Source organism: Pleurodeles waltl, chromosome 8, assembly GCF_031143425.1.
Source record: "Pleurodeles waltl isolate 20211129_DDA chromosome 8, aPleWal1.hap1.20221129, whole genome shotgun sequence".
Classification (NCBI taxonomy): domain Eukaryota; kingdom Metazoa; phylum Chordata; class Amphibia; order Caudata; family Salamandridae; genus Pleurodeles; species Pleurodeles waltl.
Window position 1 is genome coordinate 874,299,344 of NC_090447.1, and position 24,686 is coordinate 874,324,029.

General features: G+C 43.5%; 1 protein-coding gene across 1 annotated transcript in view; it reads right to left on the bottom strand.

Moving 5' to 3' along the window:
- MID1 (midline 1) overlaps nt 1-23,733 on the bottom strand; it is a 513,783-nt gene extending 490,050 nt beyond the window's left edge. Inside the window, exon 1 of the mRNA XM_069205160.1 lies at nt 23,391-23,733. The gene's annotated coding sequence lies outside the window, so the exon portion shown is untranslated. The remainder of the gene's footprint in view (nt 1-23,390) is intronic.
- Nucleotides 23,734-24,686: the final 953 nt, after the last annotated feature.

Here is a 24,686-nt window from a genome sequence, read left to right on the forward strand (position 1 = left end):
CTTTCTTCTTCTTAGCGGGCTGGTCAGAGTCAAAAAAAGAGGTACCAAAATCATGATGAATTTTCAGCCATGGTTACCTACTGCAAGCTATCAATCAAAGATGAAAATGGGGTGGCCCAGGTCAGCCTCCTCTGGGCTCGGATGGATGCAGTTGGCCCCGTTCTTTGCTCCATAGGAAAGATGAAAAGCTTAAAAGTGAGGTGCACAATGAGCCCACTCCTCCTGGACACACAGAGGCTACAAAGACAGCAAGGTCTGCTGGGGGACGTAGTCCCACCCCAGAAGGTCCGAAGTCATAATCACGATGTCTGTCCTCTTTTAAACATAGACCCAGCACAACTTTTGCCTTCATATCTTCTTACCTCTCTGCACATATCTTGGATGGCCAAGCCTTCTGTTACCATACTATTCCCCTGCCTCTCTAAAAACTCAGCAGCCATCTGTAATGGCATTTATCAGTAAGTACAGGTTGTATTTTCAGTAGTCTGATTGGCTATCTCACTGTAATCATTCCAGTGAGTGAGCTAATATGGACACATATTTTGTTCATCTAACTTCGTGGTTTTGCCTGATGCTTTTATTGCCAGCCAACCAGCATTGACCCAAAGTGGTACAAATATTACTTGATGTGTTTTCTGACAGTGTATATACTGTGAACTTTGTTCTATTATCATGGTTAATGACCCTACTTTCATATTAAGTCTCGATTAACAAACACAATGTTAATGGGGTTTTGATTTAGAATTAAAATCACGTGGAATGACATCACTGATATTTTAATATCATAACAATAATGAGCTTCTAAATGTTTTCAAGAGTTTCCTAGGCACCCACAACTTTAGTATGAATCTGCATTTTATAGGTGCGATACTAGCATCAATGTTCTCTAAATGTTCTATATAGCTATGTCAATGATCGCTTCTACAGTGTCAATACCAGATTTAATCTTGCTTTCTATCTGCCTTCTCCCTTGTTAAGTAGTTGTTCGTAAGGACATCCTAGAATCTTATACTCTGGACTTGAGTTGTAATATTTTCCTAGCAGATGCTGAAAGTTGCAGTCTTACTTATTGTCAGGTGTGAAATCATTTTGTTATGTGTGAACTCTTTGAAATTAGCATTAAGGTTTTAGGCTTTTCTTTTACGGTTATGTATCACTGTATGCTTAAAGTGGTTTTTACTTTAAATTTTAAAATATTTTACCACTTTAAAAATGTCCCACTCATTCCACCAAACGTCTGCATTTTGAATGCCGTTTGTTATGTAATTGCAGAACTGAAATGATTTAAAAATGTATCTAACCATGTTTTGCAATTGTCTATATAGCGGTCTTAATTTTTTTTCCTAAAAGTTAGTTTTTTCTGCAATTCTTTAGTGTCCTCTCAAAAACGTTCTGCCTTCCACACTCTGGTCACGAATTACAAAGAAGGTGTATCATCAATCAGATAGCAGTGAACCTGCCTCTGCCCCTGACAACCGTTCTCCAAAAATTCAACATTCTGGAACTGGATCACAGTATTAATTATCCAATGTTAACATAACTAGGCACAGATGAATGACGAGGGGGAGGGTGGTGGGTGGACTACCTTCACTGTAGTAGCTGTAGTCTCCACACTATCTCCCGTTCTGTGGTCTCACGGAGCAGTCTGGAGGTGCTTGTCCTGGCATTCTGATGTTTAATACCTCCTGACTATTCACCAACCACGACATGGCCACAACCTTAGCTGATGGGGAATTATTGTCACCAGCCATGGGGGATGCCTGAAATGGGTGGTGGCTGAAAGAGGTCAGGTTGGAGGCAGTATCTTCACCTAAGTCAAAACAGAACCCATAGTGGGCTTCTATTTTTTCTAAAAAATTTGTTGGGTGTGCCCCATTAAGCTACTAAATCTGAACATATTTCTCGTCTCATTTTATTTTTTCAAAAACAAGTACATTTATTTCTGTAATGTTCAGTGTTATATTATTGTTGATGGCTTTTTTTAATATAGATTTTAAATTGATTTCTGTACTTCTCTCTGTATTTTCTAACATTCACGTCCTGTTTACTTTCTCATTGTTTGGTACTACCAGATCTTATGTCTGGTACCTACAACCCTTTCCAGGCTGTGTCAAAGTCAGTAATCGCATCTGAAGCCACCCAAGAGCAAAATACCATTCAGTATATGAAATGCATTAATGGTTCCACTAAATGTCTGGAAGCTTTACGCTGAAGATAACAATACCTCTATGCAGCATAATGAGGAAATTGTATGGTGTAGTAACTTATCTTTTGGTATTTGGAAGCAATTAGGAAATGCCTATGGTTTGAAGTGTCTGGCTTTGCTCATCTTTCTATTCTTGTCAAGGCCAAATCATTTCTGCAGGTGCTCCATCTGGGGGTTCCAAGTGACAATATAGACATCTTAAACTTCTCCCTCATATCTGTTTGATGCAGACACTCAGGAGAAACAAAAATGTTACTGAAAGTCAGCCCTCTATAATGGCATGCATCGTGAAGACAAAAACAGACTAAGGCCAACAGTGACCTTATGTTAGTACATACACTGTCTAAAAATAATCACGCAAATAACCATCACAAAATGACATTTCTTCATGCAAGCCATCCCCACAGTGCCATCCTGGCATCTCAATGTGAATACATTCCACCTCACTTATTTCAGCATTTGAAGTGCTACAGGTAATGGGCCATCTGGTAAATGATGTCACAAGAGGTCTCAAATCCAAGCAGAGATCAACAAACACAGGAACATTCTGGAATGCTTATTTTTGGTGATTGTTGGCTATGCAGGGCCGGTAAAGATAGCTGTTCTTTTCACTGGATTGCCCCCTTAAAGGTTGCAAACTGTTACAAACTGTAATTCAGAATTTTTGTAAATACCAAAGTTGTGCATTTGTATTCACTGCATTATCAATGTCCACCCCTCTGCCCATCCCTTGGGAACAGCCATAACTTCACTCCATAGCACTTCACTTACATTCCAATATTTTATTGTTGTAAGTATAACATACAACCTCAAAACGTTTTGTGAGATTAAGCTCACAAGGGGTATTCGCCAAAGCCCATCTACGACAAATAACCAAAATGCCACTAGCAGCTCAAGTGACATTAGAGGGTTGGCCTCTTGACCACCTATAGCCCTTCAATAGCCTCTTGTTAGCTGCTATGTACTTTTGAATCCCATTGCTGACATTATGAACCCTTAGATGCAATTGTGCCTGGGGTTCCAAATAGCAGGAATGGAGTAGCAGCTGTTACCATGGTTACCACTAATTTACGTCCATCCTGACACCTTTCAATTCAAAAGTATAGTGTGGATCTCAACCTATCTCCACTTGCCATCTGAATCTGGCAGACACCATTCAATGAGTTGACGTCTACTGTCTAAAGGGGTGGGGGTTCTGAAAACTGTTTCTGCCCAAGTGTGACACCTACACAGTTAACCTGGAATTTATAGTTAAATCTCCCAAATCCTGATTTACAGAAGCAGTATTTGCAGAACTTTCAGAGCAGATGAATCTCTTACATAATAAGAAAATCCTTCACATAAAAGGATTTTCCAGTTTGTGTTTGAATAAAACGGTTTAAGGGTCGTATCAAAAACCAGAGGATGGGTGGGATGCTATCCACTGGGCATGTTGCAAGAGTAACATTACTGTGTAACTTTGTGGACGTTTGTAGACTTCCCAAGTACAACTTCATATCCCAAAAGCACAAGTAAAGTTACTCCAACTACAAACTGAGGCAAATATACATCTGAGGATGTGAATGTTGCCACATTTTAAGACATGCTTATAGTATGAGTTTTGCTCATGGGTAAAAGTAGTTTCTACTTGGGTAAAAACAAGTCAAAATTATGCGATTACACGATCCCCAGTAGTGAAGACGTTGAAATGTACCTGGAGAGTAAGAACTGCCTTACATTTAAAACGGTGTGCCTTGTTTTCTTGTTTTTTTTGTGAATTTTAAAAAATGAGTAAACCTGCAACAATTATATGCTTCCATATTGATGACATACTGTTTTTTAAAGAATCACCACCACAATGATGATAGATAATATGGGGCAAAGAAACATGAGTTAATTTCCCAGATTTCCACCGTGTAACATACTATGTGATCCTCTGCAATGAGGATTATGTATCTGAGCCTAACCTCCAGCATCCTTTCATAACAGGGCACTTTCAAAAACCTAAAAATGCCAGTATTGAGAGATAAGTAGAGAACTGATATTTATTTATTTTTATCTGCCTGGGGAAAAACGCACGACGAACTGGAAGCCTATATCTCCATGCTAACGCATTTCCACACAACCTCTGTCTCTCGCCCCCTTTCCCCCCACGATCGCGCGCACACACACGCACACACACTTTGGAGACTTCAAGCACTGCAAACAAGATGACATTTTTCCCCATAAAACGTTCACGCAAATGTCTGATGTCAATTGTCAAACCCAAATTGCTTCCCTACAAAAACAATTTTGAAAGCTTTTGATAACTTCACAGGTCGGCAGGTGCCCCCATCTAGCTCCAATCACAAAATAATCGCGACTCTGTCTGCCACCATCCCCTGGGAAAAAGCACACAAAAAGCAGACTAAAAACAGTGCCATTACACCCGGTTGTAATGTGTTTTCAGAGTATCCTCTCGACCGCAGACGTGTAATTGGCTGGCAATGAGGGGGCGGACTAGCCAGGAAGGGCGAGTTTATGTCTCCTTAAATAGGCTGCATGGAACATTTGCCTGCCTCCCACAGATGGCTGGTACTGGGCCTCTTCTGCTACATTAACTGGTTGCCCGCTATGGGGATCCCTGCGCCAGGAGTGTTATTCCTCCCCTGGGAATTAACAAGAAAACACTATCATTTCCATCACCCTTGCAGGACAGCCACTGAATTACCGACTCTTTTTAATATACTCATCTTCGTAAAAGGCCAATTTAAAGTGGGAAGTGTTTGAAAGGAGAGGAGGAGGAAACAGATGAGCTGTCCGCCATGATGGAAAGTCATTGATAACAAGAGGTCAAGAACAAAGCCGAGTTATAAACAAAGGAGACCTCGATCGATTAGCGTTCCTTTGTGTCACCAACAGGCCACCATCCTCCTGGCAATGTGCTGTTTCATTTAGACAAGGTCAGCTAATCTTTGATGGACTCCATTGCTGGGCCTGTGTGCTCGAGTCGCAGGCCTGGGCTTTCTACAAACTGACGAGAGTTGACTGTCCTGGAGCAGCACAGCGCTTTGATGTCCTGAACTAGGGGGTGTTTGTTGATGTTTGGACTAATAACACAGGCCGGAATAAACAAAGGGAGCGCAGAAATGAGATAACTGCGGGTCAGCATTGAGGTCAAAGGACGCAGCACATCCTATGCTACAGTGTCTGCCACACTGCGGTGGCACATCAGATAATTGTGTTTGTTTCATTATTAGCCACAGAAGGTCCTTGCAAGGTCATGAGTCACACGCTTTTTCTCATTGGGTGCCTCTAATACCTTTCCTATCTGATTAAGGTAGTGGCACGCACGACCCTTATATACTCCTCAGAAGGATAAAGGCATAAGTGGGCTGTGACATGGCCCAGACTTGAGCTGTCTAACCCACCGGTAATTTCTAGGCTTCCCCTTCTAGAGTTTAATGCAACTCAAGAAATTGCAAAAAAACGCGCAGACAATGCACTTGTTTGTTGAAGGTGCGTTAAACCGTACATAATACAACATGCTTAAAAAAGACACATCTACATCTAATGCTATGTCTATGGATGTGTTTATAATTTGTCAGTGTCTTTATCTAGAATCGTTGAAAAAACTCGAGACAGACATTTTGGTTAGGATCGAAACCCAAACTAACGATAGCAGGGCCAATCGTTCTGGTTTCCACTTTTAGGTGTGACAGACCTGTGGGTATTGCCAGTGTTTTAAGGTGGCATGGCGCATGCAGGAGTCGGCACTTTGAAGCACAAAAAGGTTGCTGGGGAGCAGAAGACTCAAAGACGGGCAGCTGTGGAGGGGTGGTCAGGACTGCGCAAAGTGGGTCTTCAAGGGCTTAAGGGCAAAATAGGGGAAGATGGGGTGGGCGGGGCAGTACACATCAAAGAGGGGGTGTCAGGGAGGCACACAGTGAGTCTACAGGGGAATGGGGCACAAAGAGGGACAGCAGGCATGGGGAAATTCGGCACAAAGAGGGGGCATTGGGATTGATGCTTTGTCTTCGGCCACACTTTGTACCCAGAGCCTGGGCTATGGAAAATACAGACCATGGCCATCAGCAGTGCTTACCAGGCATTGGCACAGGTCATGGGCTTTACCCGTGCTGTGGCTGCAGTCATTGTGCCCATAAACCGAATGCATGTTGCTTTCTGATAAGCATTCAAAATCAATCAATCAATTATATTTATACAGGGCGCTACTCACCCGTGAGGGTCTCAAGGCACTAGGGGGTGGGGGTCACTGCTGCTCGAAGAGCCAGGTCTTGAGCTGCCTCGGGAAGGCGAGGTGGTCCTGGGTGGTCCTGAAAGGTGAGGGGAGGATTGCTTGCAATAAATTTAACCACTGGTAATCACTCACGTAGCTTTCCAACCCATAGTTCCTATATCCATGATGGCAGCTGTTTGAAATCAACTATATGCAAATCAGTCTTGCCTCAGCTCCAATACAAAGAGCCCAGCTTGAACAGCCAGGCAAGCAGTTCCTATTGGAGCAAGCAACCCAAGACCGGTTTAGCCCTGACTGGGCCTCATCAGTTGGGTCTAGCTTGGTTTCAGTGGCCTGGTGAGCATGGGACCTATGTCTGGGCATACCAATAGCACCTCTACACCTGACTGACAAAAATAAGAGCAAACCCTAAAAAGAGTGGTCTGGAATGCGGCCAAGAGTGAATGCCAGTGGCGGAGATTAATTCAAGCATTTCTTTATCACCTTTTGTTTTTGCAGAAGACACCTTAAGTGCGAAGGGTATGCCCAGACACAGGTGCCATGGGACTTAAGCTATACCTAAATGATGAGACCTAAGAAGATTGAAATAGTCTGGAGTGGCTTGTGTTCCCATCTAGAAGAGAACTGATCTGGCAATTTGGGCTGACTGTTCCTGTTTGATCAGGACCCAAACCTAATGCATAAGTCCTCTCTCTAGCATGGCCCAGTGGGCGAAAGATGAAATTCTGGAATGCAGCCCAGGGCCATGGCCAGTTGCTGAGATTAATTCAAGCAATGCTTCCATCACCTTGTTGTTTTTGCTTTGCTATGCACAGCAGGAGCAACTCGTGGCCAAAGGCCTTACTTTTTTTTTGCAGTCTTCATGCCCCAAAGCACACTGCACTTGTATTCTGCAGGACATCTACCAGCTGACCTGTTCCACCTTCTCCCGCAGCAACTGGCAAGAGAATTGAAGTAGCGGACAGATGCACCAGTGCCCCATTAGCATCACTCTCATCAAGGCTGCTTCATTCTTAACATATTCCTAACATAACATTCTGCATTCTACTATGTATGCCATACACCAGTGACCTAGGATCAAACAACACAGTAGATAGACACGATCAGAACAATAACCCTTTCCATAATAATGAGCACTAAACACCGCAAATATAATACATTGTACAAGAGTAACTATATTAACAGTTAAAATAATACGTGTGACATTGATTCACCACCATACACTAAGGAATAATGTCCTCCAAATGATTTGGGCATTTAATAACACAACCAAACGTTCATACTTTAATCAACCCTGCCTCCTCCATGTCACTATGAGCACTTCTAGGACCATGACTTTGAGTATTCATATTCCTGACATTATTGAAACCAATATTTTCATTCACATCATCCAACTAGGTATAGCTTTTAGCTTCCACGTCATTCTCCACCTCCCAGCCACACCTCTACCTTTGGCTAACCTGCTTATGTGCCAAATGTTTCCATCACTGAGTTTGGCAGAATTACAATAAATCCTTTCTACTTTCAATGGAACAGAAAGTTTACTTTCTCCCTTCCTCACCCTACCTGGCTTTATTACACAAACCATATCACCCGCCTCCAATCGCACTAGTCTCGCTCCCGATCTATCATCATGGTATATCTTGTATTTCATTTGTGTCTTCCTAATATTCCCCTGAATTACCTCCAAGGGCCAATTCAGGACCCATTTGACCAACCCTGACAATCCTTAGAGAATGGAATTCTTCAATGCATGATTGTAAATGGACTGTACTCCATAGATGTGGGGGTTGTGCGATAAATGCAAAGAATTTTTTGATTTGTAATTTCCATTTTTTTTACTTATAACCACTTGGGGAGCATCCCTAATCACTATAAAAATATTTCTGCTTCCCCGTTGCCTTGGGGTGAACTGAAACAAACATATGTTCTAAATAATTATATTCCACAAAAGTTTTAATTTGTTCAGCTGGAAATGATGACCCATTATCTGTGACGATTCTCTTGGTAACACTTCCCTCTGGAAAACCTCATCCAAAAACTTCCTAATATTGACAGTATTAAAACACACTCTACAAATGCCACATCTGGCCATTTAGGAAAATAATGTATAGCTACAATGACATTGGTTACCGCACTATTTTCATCTACCAAGGATGGACTAGTCTATAAGGCAACCTGGCAGTGCCCAAAAGGCTGGTCTCACAGACCAAAATATTTTCACCTGTTCTGGGGCCAGTTTTAGGTCTGGTGGGTCTTTTTATGGGCGAGCGCAAAGTGCTCCGTCCCGTTCTGTAATCTCTCTTTGGGCTTCCAACCACGCCATGTCACGTCAGTCACTTACATTGGTTCGTGGGCTTGCCTTTTAAAATCTGCTTGTTTTCATTTGTGATAGGCATGCATACGTCATGCCTTTTCCGGTGTTTAGCTCACCTACACAGCATCGGTAAACTGCTAAAAGCATACGAGGCTCGATGTTTTCAGCATGGTGTCCCGACTACTTTATCTGTGTATTTTCCACATAGTGCAATCGCTCTGCATTTTACATAGTGCGATCAAGCTGTGTTATTTTTTCTTTACAACTCTAATAGCTCTAACTCGAGCAAATGCGAGACCCGTTGCATTGAAAATGCTTGTTTTACTCTTGATTTCTCTGATGTTACCACAAACATTTCCTGCATCCAGCACAAATACATGCAGTACTGCATGTTTGCAAAACACCTTTAATGTTGGTCTTTGCAAGCATAAAACTGGCATGATTTGCAAATATAGGGGCACTTTAAGCTTTCAGATTTGCTAATGGGGGCCACTTTTAATTTGGTGCCTCAGCCTATTTTTTCTCTCAGTCCGACCCTCTGTCATCGACAACGGGTTTATTCCTCCACATCTTGTTGGGACTAAGAAAACACTCTCCAGCCCCAGATGACTAGACTCAGTATCAGCACCTTCTCTACGCACATTAACCGTTTTCCCAGGTATTCTTTCTGCAAACTTTTGCAGAATTACCTTTCACATCACAATAACGACATGCTTAACAGCAGGGCAATTTTTGCTGTAAGCAAAAATATCTAAACTACCACATCTATGGCACCTTTTGATGATAACTTCACTCACACTCCTCTCTATCCCTACATCCAATTCTGTTTTGATAACTCCAAGGACCACAGGAATAACAGGTAAAAATACTGTATTTAGCATTGGGCAGTTGCCTGGCATAACGTTTCTTCAAGGCTGCTTCACTCTAACTGACTCACATATTCCTGACGTAACATTCTACATTCTACTATGTATGACATACATTGGTGACCTAGACACAAACCACAAAGAAGACATACAAGAACACTACACCCTACTGCTGTACTCTGGTCTCAGTTTCAGACATAGAGCGCAGAATCTCCTGAATATGGCTCAACTTGCTTACCAGCACCGCTTCTAAAGAGATCTCAGTAGAGACAGACACAACGTGAATACTGTAAAAAAATAACTTGGATCTCCTCTGGGAAATGAACTTGTGAGCTTGTTCCACAGTTGGTAGGAAATATTGACTGATTGGAAGAAGCACATGGAGTTTGCAAGTCACTGACTACTCTGAACAATTATCTGACAGAGTTATACACTTGCAGAATTTAGAAGGTTAACAAAGACACCTTCACCTCCACAAGGCATCATTTGTAGCATTTCAGCTATTTAGGATAATCAATACAAGCTTCCTTGCTGTAATGGAGTTATCACCTCCTCCTCTTTCAGTGAAGAGATAAACCAGCATTTACAGGGACTGGCAGACTTATTTGCTCACCTTGAGACCTGGAATGCCTGAATCAAACGTGTGTACAGGCAATCAGAGAAAGTCTTCATTTGGTGTTCAGGTTCAGAGGTTGGAGAGAATAAAGGCCTGGGCACACCCAAATGTGGATGCTGCCTCCTTCACATCCAGTTTATTCTCGAGGCAGGAAAGAATGACTTTACACTGGGACTTCCTTGCGCAAGGTTGCACAAGATTAAGTAGATTAGACCAAACTGAAAAGGAGTCATGGGGTAGGTGTTAGCGACTGTACTATGTTTGGTGGGGAAGAATGTGTCACACCACAGGACTTTCTTGGAAAACATTAATGCAGAAGAAAGTCAGAAATTCCCAGTGCTTGGGCAGCCAAGGATGCCTAAAACTATAAATTGAGGTATCCAAGCGCAATTACCCTATAACATTAAGCCACCACACAGCCCACAAGATCCACGTGATCCTCCATAACCTTAGGAGGGGCTGAAGAATGGAGAAATACGAGAAATGGGGAGGGGCACTAGGGAGAAAACATCCCCTTATTCAATGAAGTAGATGCAGGTAAAGGGTTTAAATGGGAAAATGCGCATTTGCCTAGATATACGCATGCTGTGTTTTCCACCAGATAAAAAATCTGAAAGTGTTACTGCTATGCACTGAAGTACTCATGGCACTCTACAACTGTCGTATGTTTCCTTAAGTGTTTGTGGCATTCTTTATGAATTATAGAAATGTCAGAAATTAGCTTGAAATACAGGACTAGTTCCACAGGAACACATTTCAGACTTGTTGTTCTAGGTTATTATAATACGCAATAAAGCAACCATGGATTTGCAAAGATGGTATAGAAAATTTGCATTCATAAACACAAAAGTACTGTTTACCTAGAGTTTCCTTTCAGATTTCTTTTAAAACTCGTAGTTTTCAATGTAATAACATGGCAATGGAATTTTTTAAGAATGAAAGTGCCGTTCCGGTCTCAAAATTATTTGAAAATGCAATAGAGGATAGCAGGTAAAAATATGAATAGGAATAGGAATATAACAAACTAACCCTGGAAAAGTGAGGTATAATTTAGACATACACACGAAACTAAGAGAAGGGTCATTCTGGGCCACTGTGGAAGGTCAGAGCAGCAACAATATATGTGTTTAAAGACCGGAATTAGGTCCACATCTGGGAAATTTAGGGGACAGTGGTGCATAGTCTTGCAGAAGAGAAGAGAAAGCTCATTTCAGAATCCTTCCAAAAAAGTATTTATGGACAAACGGATCAAGGGAAATGAGTGATTTAAGAAGACTTTGGGAAACTCAAGAAACAACGACATATGTTACACAAGGGCACAATTGAAATGAAACAACATGAGACATGAGTCTCCCCATTTGGATCCCAGCAGAGTAAATAATAGATGTGATTACAAGTCCAGAGTTTTCTCTTTTTGTTTTATTGGCCATAAGTAAGGCTCAAGCGATAGCTCATTCATTGCAGTGTAGGAAGTATGCATGGAATACAAATGCAAAGTACTGTACCAGACGCAGAGCCATTCTTAAATATTAAGTCGTGCTTAAGCACAGGCAGAGTGAACTCCAAATGGGGAAGAGCATTCAATGCCTTGCCCCTCTGCAATATGTACTGAAACTGCAAACGGACATCTTCACTTTCAGTCATCACAAGGAAAGGTACCAACACTGTGGTCTCTGCCATCCCTTCCCTTAGATTTGAAATGTGTAGAACAGAGAGATTAAAAGGGACCCTTTGATAAGACTTGTACTTTTTTAAAGTGCATGAGCCCTCCAGAAGCTTGCCAACTCTCCCACTCTTCTCACACTTACATCTAAAAAATTCTCTTCACCTTATTTGAGACTCTTAATGACTGACTCCCCTTCCTGTAAGTTTACTACGTGACTCTGTGTCATCTGCAATGTTCCAGTCTTCACCCTCCATTAAAGAACTCAGCACATTTGAAGAGTTGTCCTCAGTGTTCTCCACAATTGTACCAATGAGCCTAGAGTTCAAATTCACAATGATGTGAACGAGTAAAACTGGACTGCAATATGCCCTCCTCCATGGCTTATTTACTAACCTCCTTTCCATATCACTACTTGCAAAATTCGCTAAAGTTACATAAAAGCATATAAATGACACTATGTAAAACACTCTACTGCTCCCTTATGCCTGGCCAACACCTCAATTTGTTTTCAAAATATTATTGAGGCATTTTTATAGCGCATTGATAAAAGAAGGTCTCACCGGTCGACAGAGCACGAGCACTACAGTGAAGTAACTTTTTTAACATGTTTGTAAAACACTATTGTCATTCACAATTTTCATTGATGTCTTTTGTTTTACAAGTTACTTTAATTGCACATTTATTATTTGTTGTTGAACAATTATTTGCCAATGCCACAAGGTACCATTGTTCTTTACTTATTATATGCCATATAGTCATTTTAAAAACCATAATAACTAAGCGGATGCATTTCAATTTTTGTCAGTTAATTCTTTTCGGCTTGCTTGGTGCAAACTATTTGATATTTTTAAGATCAATCAATATACGTTGGTGTGGAGTTCATTTTTGCCTGAAGTAGATTATGATTCTGTAGGTAAAAGGTAGCTGCAGAGGAGAATATACGTTGTGTCAAACAGTTTTTCTCAGAGGGATCATTTTCTGCTTTGGATCCTGCAAGAAGATATCATCTTCCTCTACATAATTTCTATAAATATTTACAAATAGGTACTACTTTCCGGAAACCGCTAGTCATGATGCATATTGGTTTGTAAGAATTAATGGTGAGTACCGGAGTTATAATCCCTGTAAAAGACCAATATCGTACTTTTGGATTGACTATTGACAACGGCTCCAATATTCGTGGTCCTGAGATTTCGTCTCAGGAGATCTCAAATGCTTTAAAATTGGCACATACAACTTTTAACACAGCCACTCTAAATGTACAGCAATTCAAAATCGTTAATAGACTCTATTACATATCCAATAAATTGTATAAATCGAAAAATTAATTGGATTTGAAATGCCCTAGACGTGGGGTTGCCAAGTGCAGATAATGTGCATATGTTTATCAGATGTCATGCGTTAAATACGTTTTGGACAACCGGGAAATGATGATTGTGAAGATATTCTCACATTTCATGGAAGGTTTATAAACTATATTTTGGCATTGTGAAGCCTAGAGACACTGTACCAGGGTTAGCATACTCCAGACTATGTTAAAAATGGCTGTCCTAGTGCTAGCACACAGCAGGCTAGACTCTTAATGTTTAAGTGATTTATACACTTGAACATAAACATGTTTCAAACTGTCTGCCCTGGATATGGAGCACTATGTATAATGTTTTCTTCTTACAGCTTACATCCTCAGGTTGCTTTCTACAGCTCGCATCCTTAGAATGCTTACTATCTCAAAAGCCTCCTTTCACTATACTCCTAAAACCCAGCATGAAAAAAACAGACCTTGACTTAATTCCACTTGATTCCTTTAGGCTTGATTCCTCTCCTTTCTTTCTTCAGAGTGACCCTCTTCTTACTTTCCATCCTCCACATGCTTCAGCGTCATCTCAGTCTCGCCTTATTCTCTCTTATTGTAACTATGCAAAAGTCTGACATCACATTTCATAGATCACAACATCTATTGATTTAAAACCCTATCCCTGCAGTCTAACATTACAGAATCTCCCCCAGTCGATCTATCTCACCAACTATTCACCTGAAACCACATAGCCCCCATTAAGTTTCACACCTACCTGACATTTATATAATCTGTCACAAAGTAGCTGGATTAAATGCATGCAATGTTTTTTTTCTTGAGAGCACGTGTCTAATCGCAATAACCAACACCTAACCACTGGATTAACCACTAACCTTGGGTTTCAGAGTTGTGTACTACTTGCCGTAAAGCACTTCAATGATTTGTCAGAGGTAGTAAATGCTATATAAACGCAATTGAAATTACAATATTAGCAGAAGTTAAGCAAAGGTTTCATGAGGCTCCTCCTGAATTCTGAAATGATAGTCATGTGCTTCTTCTTGAACTTTAAATGTTTGCCTGCTCTCAAGATTAAAGAGATCCTTCACACTGATTTTTATTATGTGCAGAGATATGAAACGGCCTATGAAAGAGACCACAGCCTTCAATATGACATGACACATGCATTTAAAGAAGATACACTGTTGACACTCACTAAATGTGGCATCCTGCATGCTACTTTGATTGACATCTGCAGATGTACATGGAACAACATGGAGCCTCTTATGGCAACCTGCCAAACATTATTATAACAACACTCAAAATGTAGAGGTCTTTGCCAATCAGTCTCATGGTCAGACATCAATGCAGAGAAGAAGCATGTTCCTCAAATCCTGCTATTCCAAAATCAAGCAAACACCTGAATTGACATGGTGCCCTTAAAATACATAATGATATGCAGCCATGGATCTACCTGCATCGGAATCTTGATGGCTCTTTTGCAATGTATGGTCAAAAAGTTTAAAGAGTTTAAAAATATTGGCTATATTGCGTGAGGTGCTGACATTCTTTAAACATGATGGGTCATTGTCACTGCACTTAAGTAAGAAGGGTTGCATTGAGCGTGTGAACTGAGACAACCCATATTTGGATACTTGGGGGGTCATTCTGACTCCCGCTGGGCGCGGTAACCGCAGGGCCGGCGGGAGCCGCCGAATGACCGCACCGCGGTCAAATGACCGCGGCGGCCATTCTGGCTTTCGCGCTGGGCTGGCGGGCGACCGCCAGAAGGCCGCCCGCCAGCCCAGCGGGAAAGCGCCTTCAACGAGGAAGCCGGCTCCGAATGGAGCCGGCGGAGTTGAAGGCGTGCGACGGGTGCAGTGGCACCCGTCGCGATTTTCAGTGTCTGCTTGGCAGACACTGAAAATCTTAGTGGGGCCCTGTCAGGGGGCCCCTGCAGTGCCCATGCCATTGGGCACTGCAGGGGCCCCCAGGGGCCCCACGACACCCGTTACCGCCATCCTGTTCCTGGCGGGGAAAACCGCCAGAAACAGGATGGCGGTAAGGGGGTCGGAATCCCCATGGCGGCGCTGCAAGCAGCGCCGCCGTGGAGGATTCCCTAGGGCAGCGGGAAACCGACGGGACACCGCCGGTTTTCCATTTCTGACCGCGGCTGTACCGCCGCGGTCAGAATGCCCATGGATGCACCGCCAGCCTGTTTGCGGTGCATCCGCGGTCCCCGGCCCTGGCGGTAGTCAACCGCCAGGGTTGGAATGACCCCCTTAGTGTCTTGTGCATGGTTAGTATCATAGGTAGCCAGCTAAACCACAGATATTTGTAGGTGTCATCTACAAATAATGTACCAAATATGGTTGTTGGAACTCCTTTTAGAGACTTTTTACTCCTGATGTCCGGAGACCTGGAGTTTTATGGGTCCAGACCAACTGTGCCAAGTACCTCGTCAAAACCTGACTTCCAGTAGTAGTGGGAGTTGCTAAGTCCAAGGTTTCTTTTGTGGTGGGGAATATATGTAGGAGGTGAACACAACCCCACAACTCAAAATACATTCAATAGCAGCAATAAATGACTGTCCAATCAAATACTTGTTTTTATGAAAAAAGGAGTATGTATGTACGAACACAAAGTAAAATACTCCCTACACAAACAATACACACAGCCTCTGGAGGTCAGGGCTCTAATGTTTGATAGAGAGGACCCTGACACTTCCTTTCTATAACGGGAGTGGTTACCCCCCTTTCACTATAGGTGACTTTCAGGTTAAGTCCCACTACTAATCTGAGCCTCAAGAGTCCCACTCTGACTCTTCCAACATCAAAAGTGTTCCAGCACCCAAAGTGCTACATAGCAGAACAATTTACCATGTGGCCTTACAGCCCTGGGATTAGTCTTACCCGCTTCAGCGGGGGTTGCGCTACTGGAGTGCCCAGGTGCAGTTCACTCCGGGAAGTCCATGGGGGCTGCAGCACCTGCTGACTGTAAGTGACACTTGCAGCTCTACATGGGCAGATGCTCGGCATCCATGGCGCTTTCTCTGGTGAGATGGTAAGTTCCTCTGAGCCTTCTCACAGGTAGGGTAGGGATGGTCATCCGGTTTCTGATCCTCACTCAGGGCTTGGCACGCGCAGGTCACCATTGCATCCTTTCCTCTCAATGACAGTGGAACCAGGCAATGTTCCTTATTCTTCATGGTGGGCCACACTGGCATACAAGATAATCAACCTTACCTTGCACAGGGGTGGTAGTCCGATCGGCACAACAGTAATTTCCTCAGTATGGCTGCACACTCTGGCATAAGGGGTAGCCAACTTCACTCCACACGTGGACTATGGCCCCACTGGTACAGCAGCTATGCAATCTTCCCAGCGGTCCCCTCCGGCAAAATTGGTCACCGACTTCACTCCACACACAGATTATGGCCTGATTACCACAGTTTTGCTCCCACCTTCACAGCAGCCCATTCTGGCATATGAGGTCACTGACTTCACTCTGAAAAGGCGATGGCCTGATTAGTGCATCCACTGCTAATGTCACGTAGAACCCCATGGGAATATGCTGTGACTGACTTGCATCTGCAGAAGGATGATGACCTGATTGGTGCAGTAGTCTTCTCCTCACACCTCGCTATGTGGATACACTTGCCAGTATCCCCAACTGGACATCACTCCCTCATGCGCTGTCCTCTTCTTTAAAGGGCATATTGGTCCTAGCAAGCAGGCAGGCACTGGTGCTCCAGGCTCCAAGGATAGATGGTCTTGGAAATCCCTGGATGACATCCCCTTACTCAGCTAGGAGACTGGCAAACCTCAGTCCTGATCATAGACAGAAGTTTTGCAGAACCTCTCCTCATTGACATGCAGCCCAGCTGGCTGCTTGACAGATGATAGCTTTGGGGCCCTTGAGCTCTCCTTCTTTTAGTCCATTTTCAGACACCAAATATGATTTAGAGTCTGAGTCTTTGATTTTTATAATTGGGGTCTGCTTCCCTTTCAAGTGCCCAGCCCCACAACTCATGCCATGGGAGTGACTAAAGGATCACACATGAATGTGAGCCACAGTGATGTGTACCTCAAACGGTGAACCCTGAACTACAGCCCTACTCTATCATTCTCTTATCAGCCCCAAATACTTCCGGAAATGTGCCCAGTCCCCTTTCCAGGGACCTCTCCCTGAGTCAAGTATACCAGTGTGTGTCCCATCCAGCTCTCAGGAATGAAGCAATCCACAAATCTGTCTGGGGGAGTTCTCTACCTTCTCATGCTCTTTCAGTCAGCCCTGGGTCTCCCAAAATGGAACTCAGAATCTTCCGTGAATTGTACCATTCACAGGAACACACACACACAGAGCACACACATGCATCCACACACACAGCATTACATACTAGCTTGGTGCACGCCAAGGGTGAGTTCAGCACACAGCAGCAGAACTTTACATGACTGAGCCTGTAGGCCTCACTTGAGTGACACAGATGAAAAGGCTGCTTCACTCCTACCGATCACTACACAGCAAGCTGTCACCACTGTGATTGTGCTACTTAACTCCTGGCAAAGGTAGTAGCCTTAAATCACTATGAGGGTAGCTCTGCTGGCTCACGTCCCTCTGGGTCCAACAAGCCCACAATCTGTGGGACATGCCTATGTCATGGTGCACACGCTTGATCCATGTATACCCATGACAACAAAAATCAATGACAGGGATACTAACATTGTTGCAAGTGTGGAACTCAGGGCAGGGGTGAAGATCTGTCACCATGCAAGAGACTTTTTTGTCCCAACAACATTACACCCAGGAGAGGCTTAATTCCTGACAGAAATGTTTTTGTGGTTATATGTCAAAATATCAACTACAGAAACGGTATGCAATCAAAGTATTGTGGCCAAAATATTGAGAAAGTAAGTTCATATAGGTAAGTATAGACTTACTATTCTTAACTCAACATCCATGTGCCTTGAAGAGCTTCAAGATCTTCAAGGTATGTAAATGTGGCATAAAAAAATCAACAGTAAATACATACTTACCTATGTGCCTATTTACTTTATCAATATTTTTACCACAATAACTTGTCTATAAGATTCAGGTAGCTCAATTTTCTAGAGTCTACATTAAAGTGTAATACCATTCTAACAAACAAGAAAAAACATACATGGAGTCCATCTAGGCGTGAGAGAGATACATCCTTTTGAATCATGTGAGAAATGTCACAGGCTCCTAGACGTCATCTTGTATATCCACTGTAAGTCAAGGACCATTGTTGTACCTTTCCATCTCGCAATGATCCATAGTCAAAACCGTCAAAACCCTACAGCACAGACCCATTTGGGTATGCACTGTTTGTCTGTTTGTTTCATTATTTGTTAGGAACTTTCAAACCAATAAAAAAGAGCTTCAAAGTGCTGATCCCAATCCCTCCACCTTTTTTCATAAGAAACTCAATTTCCCTTTTTGAAATTGTCATTTGACTATGACTTTGTAGATGGTGTTCCAAGTTCCATCTGTTGTACTCTCAGCTTAGTTTGACCAATTACAATACTGTAGGAGGCTGGCCTGGTGTGTGATGAGTACATATGGTACTTACACCTTATACCAGGTCCAGGTATCCCTTATTAGTGTAGTGTAGTCAGTGTCTAGAAGGTGGGCTCTCTAGAGATAGCTGTGGATGAGCAGCAAAGGCTTATCTAGAAGACATGAAACCTCATGCAATACCACTGTAGTCACACAGTACTCACACACATGAAAGAAAACACTCAGTGTTTCAAAAATAAAGGTACTTTATTTTGGTGACACAAATACCAAAAATACCATAGAGGCTGTACTCCCTTAGGAGGAAAGGAAAGTAATACACAAATTATATACACTAGTATGCAAAAATAGGCATAAAACAGTTAGAAAACAGTGAAATTAGTGAAAATCACAATAGAGAGAAATAGCCCTAGGGGGAGCATAAACCATATACTAAAAAAGTGGAATGTGAAAGTCGGTTCCCCACCTTGGTAAGTGGAGTGTGTGGAAGGGAGCTGGGAATACTAGGAAAGCCCAAAGGTAAGTACCAAAACCCACCCCAACGACCAGGAAAGCAGGAATAAATCACTGTAAATTCCCCAGAGGACCCACTTAGAAGAAAAGAAGAAGAATGCAAAATCCCAGAAGAGATTGCAAGACACCAACAGTGGATTCTTAGACAAGAGGACCTGTGGAAGAAGGGGACCAAGTCCAAGAAGCACAGTAGAGTCCAGGAAGGGCAGGAGCCCCACCCACCAGGCTGAAGGTGCAAGAGGTGAGTCGACGATGAAGGAGAGTCAGCACTGCACCCAAGAAGACGAAGTTGAGTTCCTGGAGGATGCAGGTGATGTCCCACGCCGGAAGGAGGATTGCAGTTGGGTTTGCGGCTTCGGATTCCGCAAACAAGCTTTGGCACACACAAAACTCGCGGTTAGTGGAAAGTGGAGCTGCCAGGGACCAGGAAGGACCAGGTGGACTCTACCCAGGAGGCGGAGCCAGAGGGGGCCCTCAGCAACACAGAGAGCCCACAGAAGCCCAGGCAGCATCCACAGGAGTCCCACAGGGTGGGGACACGAAAGTCGAGGAAGAGGCCCATGCAGCACTATGAAAAAGGCTCCCACGCCCCTGGAGAACCACTCAGGGAGCTGTGAGTTGTGGGATGGAGTGCTGGGGGCTGGAGCTTCTAGATGCCTAAAGATCTCTTGGAAAAGATTCCAACAAGCCTTGGCAGCTGCAAAGAACATGGTGCATGGGGGTACTGTCCTGCGTGGGCAGGTAAGGGCTTACCTCCAAACAAGTTGGAAAGCTGGAAGAGAGAGCCATCTGGACCACTTCAGGCCACCACCCGTGATGCAGGATCCACGCAGCTAGTCGTCATTGCAGTTGGTGCCTGCAGAAACAGGGGACTGACTCCTTCAGCCCAAGGGAGATTCCTTCTTCCTTCTGATGCAGTCTGAAGGTGGGCTGTCCTCAGAGTATGCACGACTGGGGAAATGTTACAGTTGCTGCAAGGAGCCGTGGATACAATGTTGTAGGAGGCGTCTTGCTTCTTTGTAGCAGCTTGTCAGGTCCCGGAGCATCCAGGTGCAATTTCTTCGGTAAGAAGTTGAAGTGGAGGGTGCAGAGGAATCCTGCTGAAGTCTTGCAACCCGATTCTGAGGAACCACCCAAGAGAGAGACCCTGAATAGCCCTGAAAGAGGGATTGGACACCTAGCTCGGTGACCACCTATCAGGAAGGGGCTCAGACGTCACCTACTGGCACTGGCACTCAGATGCTCCCAGAGTTCCCTGCCAACCTGAATTCCAAGATGGCACAACCCAGGGACCCTCTGGAGAAGCTCTGAGCACCACCCCTGGGGTGGTGATGGACAGGGCAGTGGTCATTACCCTTTCCTTTGTCCAGTTTCGCATCAGAGCAGGGACTGGGGGTCCATAAACCGGTGTAGAATGGTTTATCAAAGGAGGGCACCAAATGTTCCCTTCACAGCATTGCTAGTGGCTTGGGGAGGTTACCCCTCCCAAGCCTGTAACACCTATTTCCAAAGGGAGAGGGTGTAACACCCCTCTCCCAAAGGGAATCCTTTGTTCTGCCTTTATAGGCTTTTAGCTTCTCAAGCAGCAGGAGGGCAGAAACCTGTCTGGGAGGTGGCAGCACCTTGGGCTGCCTGGAAACCCTCAGAAGCCTGTAATGGCAATACTGAGGGTCCTCTAAGGAGCCCCCAGAGTGCATGGAATCATACAACCAATGCTTGCGAAAGCATTGGGGTATAATTCCAACGTGTTTGATACCAAACATGCCTATGTTCGGAGTTACCATTATGTAGCTGGGCACAGGTATTGACCTTGTCCAGTACACGCGTACAGTGGCATCCCCGCACTCACGAAATCCGGTAAAATATACAGGTACTTTGCACCCTGCCCTCTGGACTAGAAGGCCTGCCATAGGGGGTGACTTATAAGTGACCTGGTGCAGTGAAATGTGGCAGTGATGGTGCTTGCACCGTGTCAAGCAGGCTGCAATGGCTGTCCTGCAGAATCCTTTGCTTGGGCTCCCTATGGGTGGCAAAATATATGCTGCAGCCCATAGGGATCCCCTGGAACCTCAATGCCCTGGGTACCTAGGTACCATATACTAGGAACTTATAGTGGGGCACCAGTGTCCAATTGTGGGATGAAATACACTTCCAGCAGCCACGTTTTATAGCAGAGAGCATAATCACTGGGGTCCTGGTTAGCAGGATCCCAGTGAGCACAGTCAAACACACTGACAAACAGACTAAAAGTGGGGGTAACCAAGCTAGAAAGAGGCTACTTTCCTACAAATACCATACTAACAGTGATTATATAAATTGATAAAACTACATGTATTCTTTTTTTCAGCTTCAAAACTATTTAGCAGCAATGCAAAATATAGCAGTCAAAAAACACTAAAATACATATAAATATAACATATGTATTTGTAGTTGCATGAATATTCACATAATGCAAGATACATATTTTTTATACTTTTTTGTGTGACCTGATCGGCACAATTTGAACACATGGCTTTGCACAAAGTACTTATTCTTGCTCGACATAATGCTCAACAACAAATGCTCATTTTTTAAAGGTAATGTGTGGTAAACTCAAGCCAGGAGGAGGAATGCATTCCTTTCTCACTGGACCAGAATACACAGGATCTTCGATTTAGACCTCCCAACATTTCACATAAATGGTCCCAGCATGTTACCAGAGGAAGAGGTCTCTGCCAAGACATTCCAGACAATTTTTCTAAAAATAAAGAAGCAGACAAGAAAGACTGCAAATGAAGAAAGACTGCCTTTTAATGTGATGCTAGTTTTTAAGATGAGAGGACAAACAGGCGTATCTTGGGATGGGGCAGGCATGGAATTTGATCAGTACAGTCTGACGAGCCAACATTTGAAATAGCAGACTGGTACTTACACATAATCTGTCAAGCAACACATGCTTGGAGAAAGCATGCACCCAAATACTCAAAGATTTTCAGAATATTCTTCTAGCAAGAGCTTCCAGTGAGTGTTATAGGCTTGGTAAAGCTGTATCTTTTGGCATAATGTCTCACAAAAATAAAACCCATAGTGCTGTGATCTGCAAATGTATTGCTTATTGCTTATCTGTGTACATGGACGTCTGTGTATTTGCTTTTGCGTCTTTATACGTTTATGCATATGTGCGTTTCTGGATGCCTGTGAGCGCACGTGCCTGGCATGGTAGGTTTTAGTTTGTGAGAGGCATGCCATTTATGTACATCTGTATCTGTGTGTGAGTTTGCTTTTGAGTTTGTGCGCTTTCCCATTGTGTACATGAGGTAGTGCGTGCGCATGTGTGGCATACTGGGACTGCATGTTCATGCATGTGTGCCTGAATGTGTCTTATGGTATTTGTCTGTTTATGTGCCTCGGTGTTTGAGTGTGTGAGCGCGTTTTGAGTGCTTTTGTTTCCCATTTCTCGAATGCGAACGATACTCCTGGCGTCATCCCAACATACTCCAAGGCAAATACTTTTCATTCTCTTTCTGTAACGTCCTATGTAATATGTCCAATGTATAAATCACACTTTTAGAGAAGTTCTGCAACAATGAACTGCCCTGGAGAATCATGCTGCTTTTTACGTCATACAATTAATCACAGACATTATGATGACTCTGGCTTCTACTCCGAAACCTTATTAGATCTAGATTTTACAATAAAGAATCTAGCTACATTGCAAATGTCTCTCGGTGTTATGGGTAAGTCGCAATCATGCATTTATCCGTGATATAGCTTCATGAAAACCGACACAGGAATTTCAGAAGCACGTTTCTCAGAAATGAAGTTGCGACTACACACATTTGTCTGCATAAAACAAACGTGCAGATAACTATTAAAGGGACTAGCAGATATTGAAAACAGAAACCCATGTTCAGTCAAATGCATAAACATTAACATATCAAGCCTTACATAGACAGTAAGTTATCCAGTTAGTGACAAAGTTGTTCTGCCGAGAGAAACCACTGTGATTACAGCGTGTGCTCATTGCTGACCTAACAAGCAGTCCTGGTACTTGCACAAGGCATCCAGTTCCAGCGATGGTTATTAACGCACTTGTCATCCTTAAATAAAACAAGCCAATCGGTAAAGCATTTCTAGGAGCATTTGATGGCATCAGAATAATAAAATAAATCATCTTACCCTGTCAGTGTGAGAAGGAAGAAAAAACCGGGAGAACCAACGCTGTCCACCTCCCTGTCATATGGATGTGGCCTGGTGAGATGCGCTACCTCAAAGGGAGGACAGAAAGAACCCTCGCCCAGCCCTTCTCGCCGATTCCTGTCAGAGAGTCACCACCGTCCCTTAATCCTGCCTCTGACAAAAAGAGCACACACACACATCCACTCACTAAATGACTTCGGCAGCAGCGACTCCCCTGGGATCTGTCTTTCCATCCGCCTTGCATCCGCGCTATTGCAATATGCTAATCCCGCGAAAGGGCCTCAGACCACACTCGCGCGCGCACGAGGGCCTTTTTGGATGTGACCCGCGAACCCTAGCAAATTAGCTGCCAGACCTAAAGAGGAACCTGCCCCGGGCTGCGCTTCAGACGACGGGACCGGCAATATTCACATAATTTCCTTGCACATACCCAGCTGCTGGCCGGGGATTTCCCAGACTGGATTTAATTGATCGCGGTTTTGATTGGCAGCACCTGAAATGGAAGACGTAGCTGCTGCCACAACAAAAGAAGATCCGGCAGACGGGCGCCCGATGAAAGGACGGGGCGTCGTCATAAGGATGGTTTAAGCAATAGCATTGCGCACACGTTCATACTTTCACTGAAGCTTTCCTTTTACTTTTCAAGGAACAAGCCACAGCCTCCTTTTCCAAATTATTCAGTATTTGAGAGAGCAGGTGCGTCATAACAATAGAGATATTGTTAACAAGCGTGCAAAGAAGCAAATTAATTTTCTATAATCCTTCTGTTCCTTTTCTTTACGAGTCACATTTTTTTTTTTATTTACGACCAAAATAAAACTGTGCTTATAATGAAAAAAACGTCTTTGCCCTCGCTTCGTCCCAGTTTATCTTGCCCCTGATTGGTACTCCATTGCTGGGTGGAACATCCTGCCCTTCTGATTATTCACCTGTTGTTGTTTAAAAAATGCAGTTAGCAACTTATGGTCTCTGACTTTTTAAGCTATTGTGCGCCTTTGAAAATGAGGGTTCCTTCTTTCCAGTTCACTACTCTTCAAATCTAGGGGCTGCTTTCTAGCCAGAAGAATTGCTGTCCTCATTTGTATTTATCCTCTGCTGAGTTTTTCATGAGAGTTGGAAAAGTAACAAGCCACTTACACCACGTGAACCATGTCCAGCACCCACTTCCTTTCTTTCCCCAGACATACCACTGACCAAAATGCCATGCCCCAAGAACGTCAGCATACCAAACAAGGGAAACCAAACCACACCAATTACCATGAATGCCAACCTAAA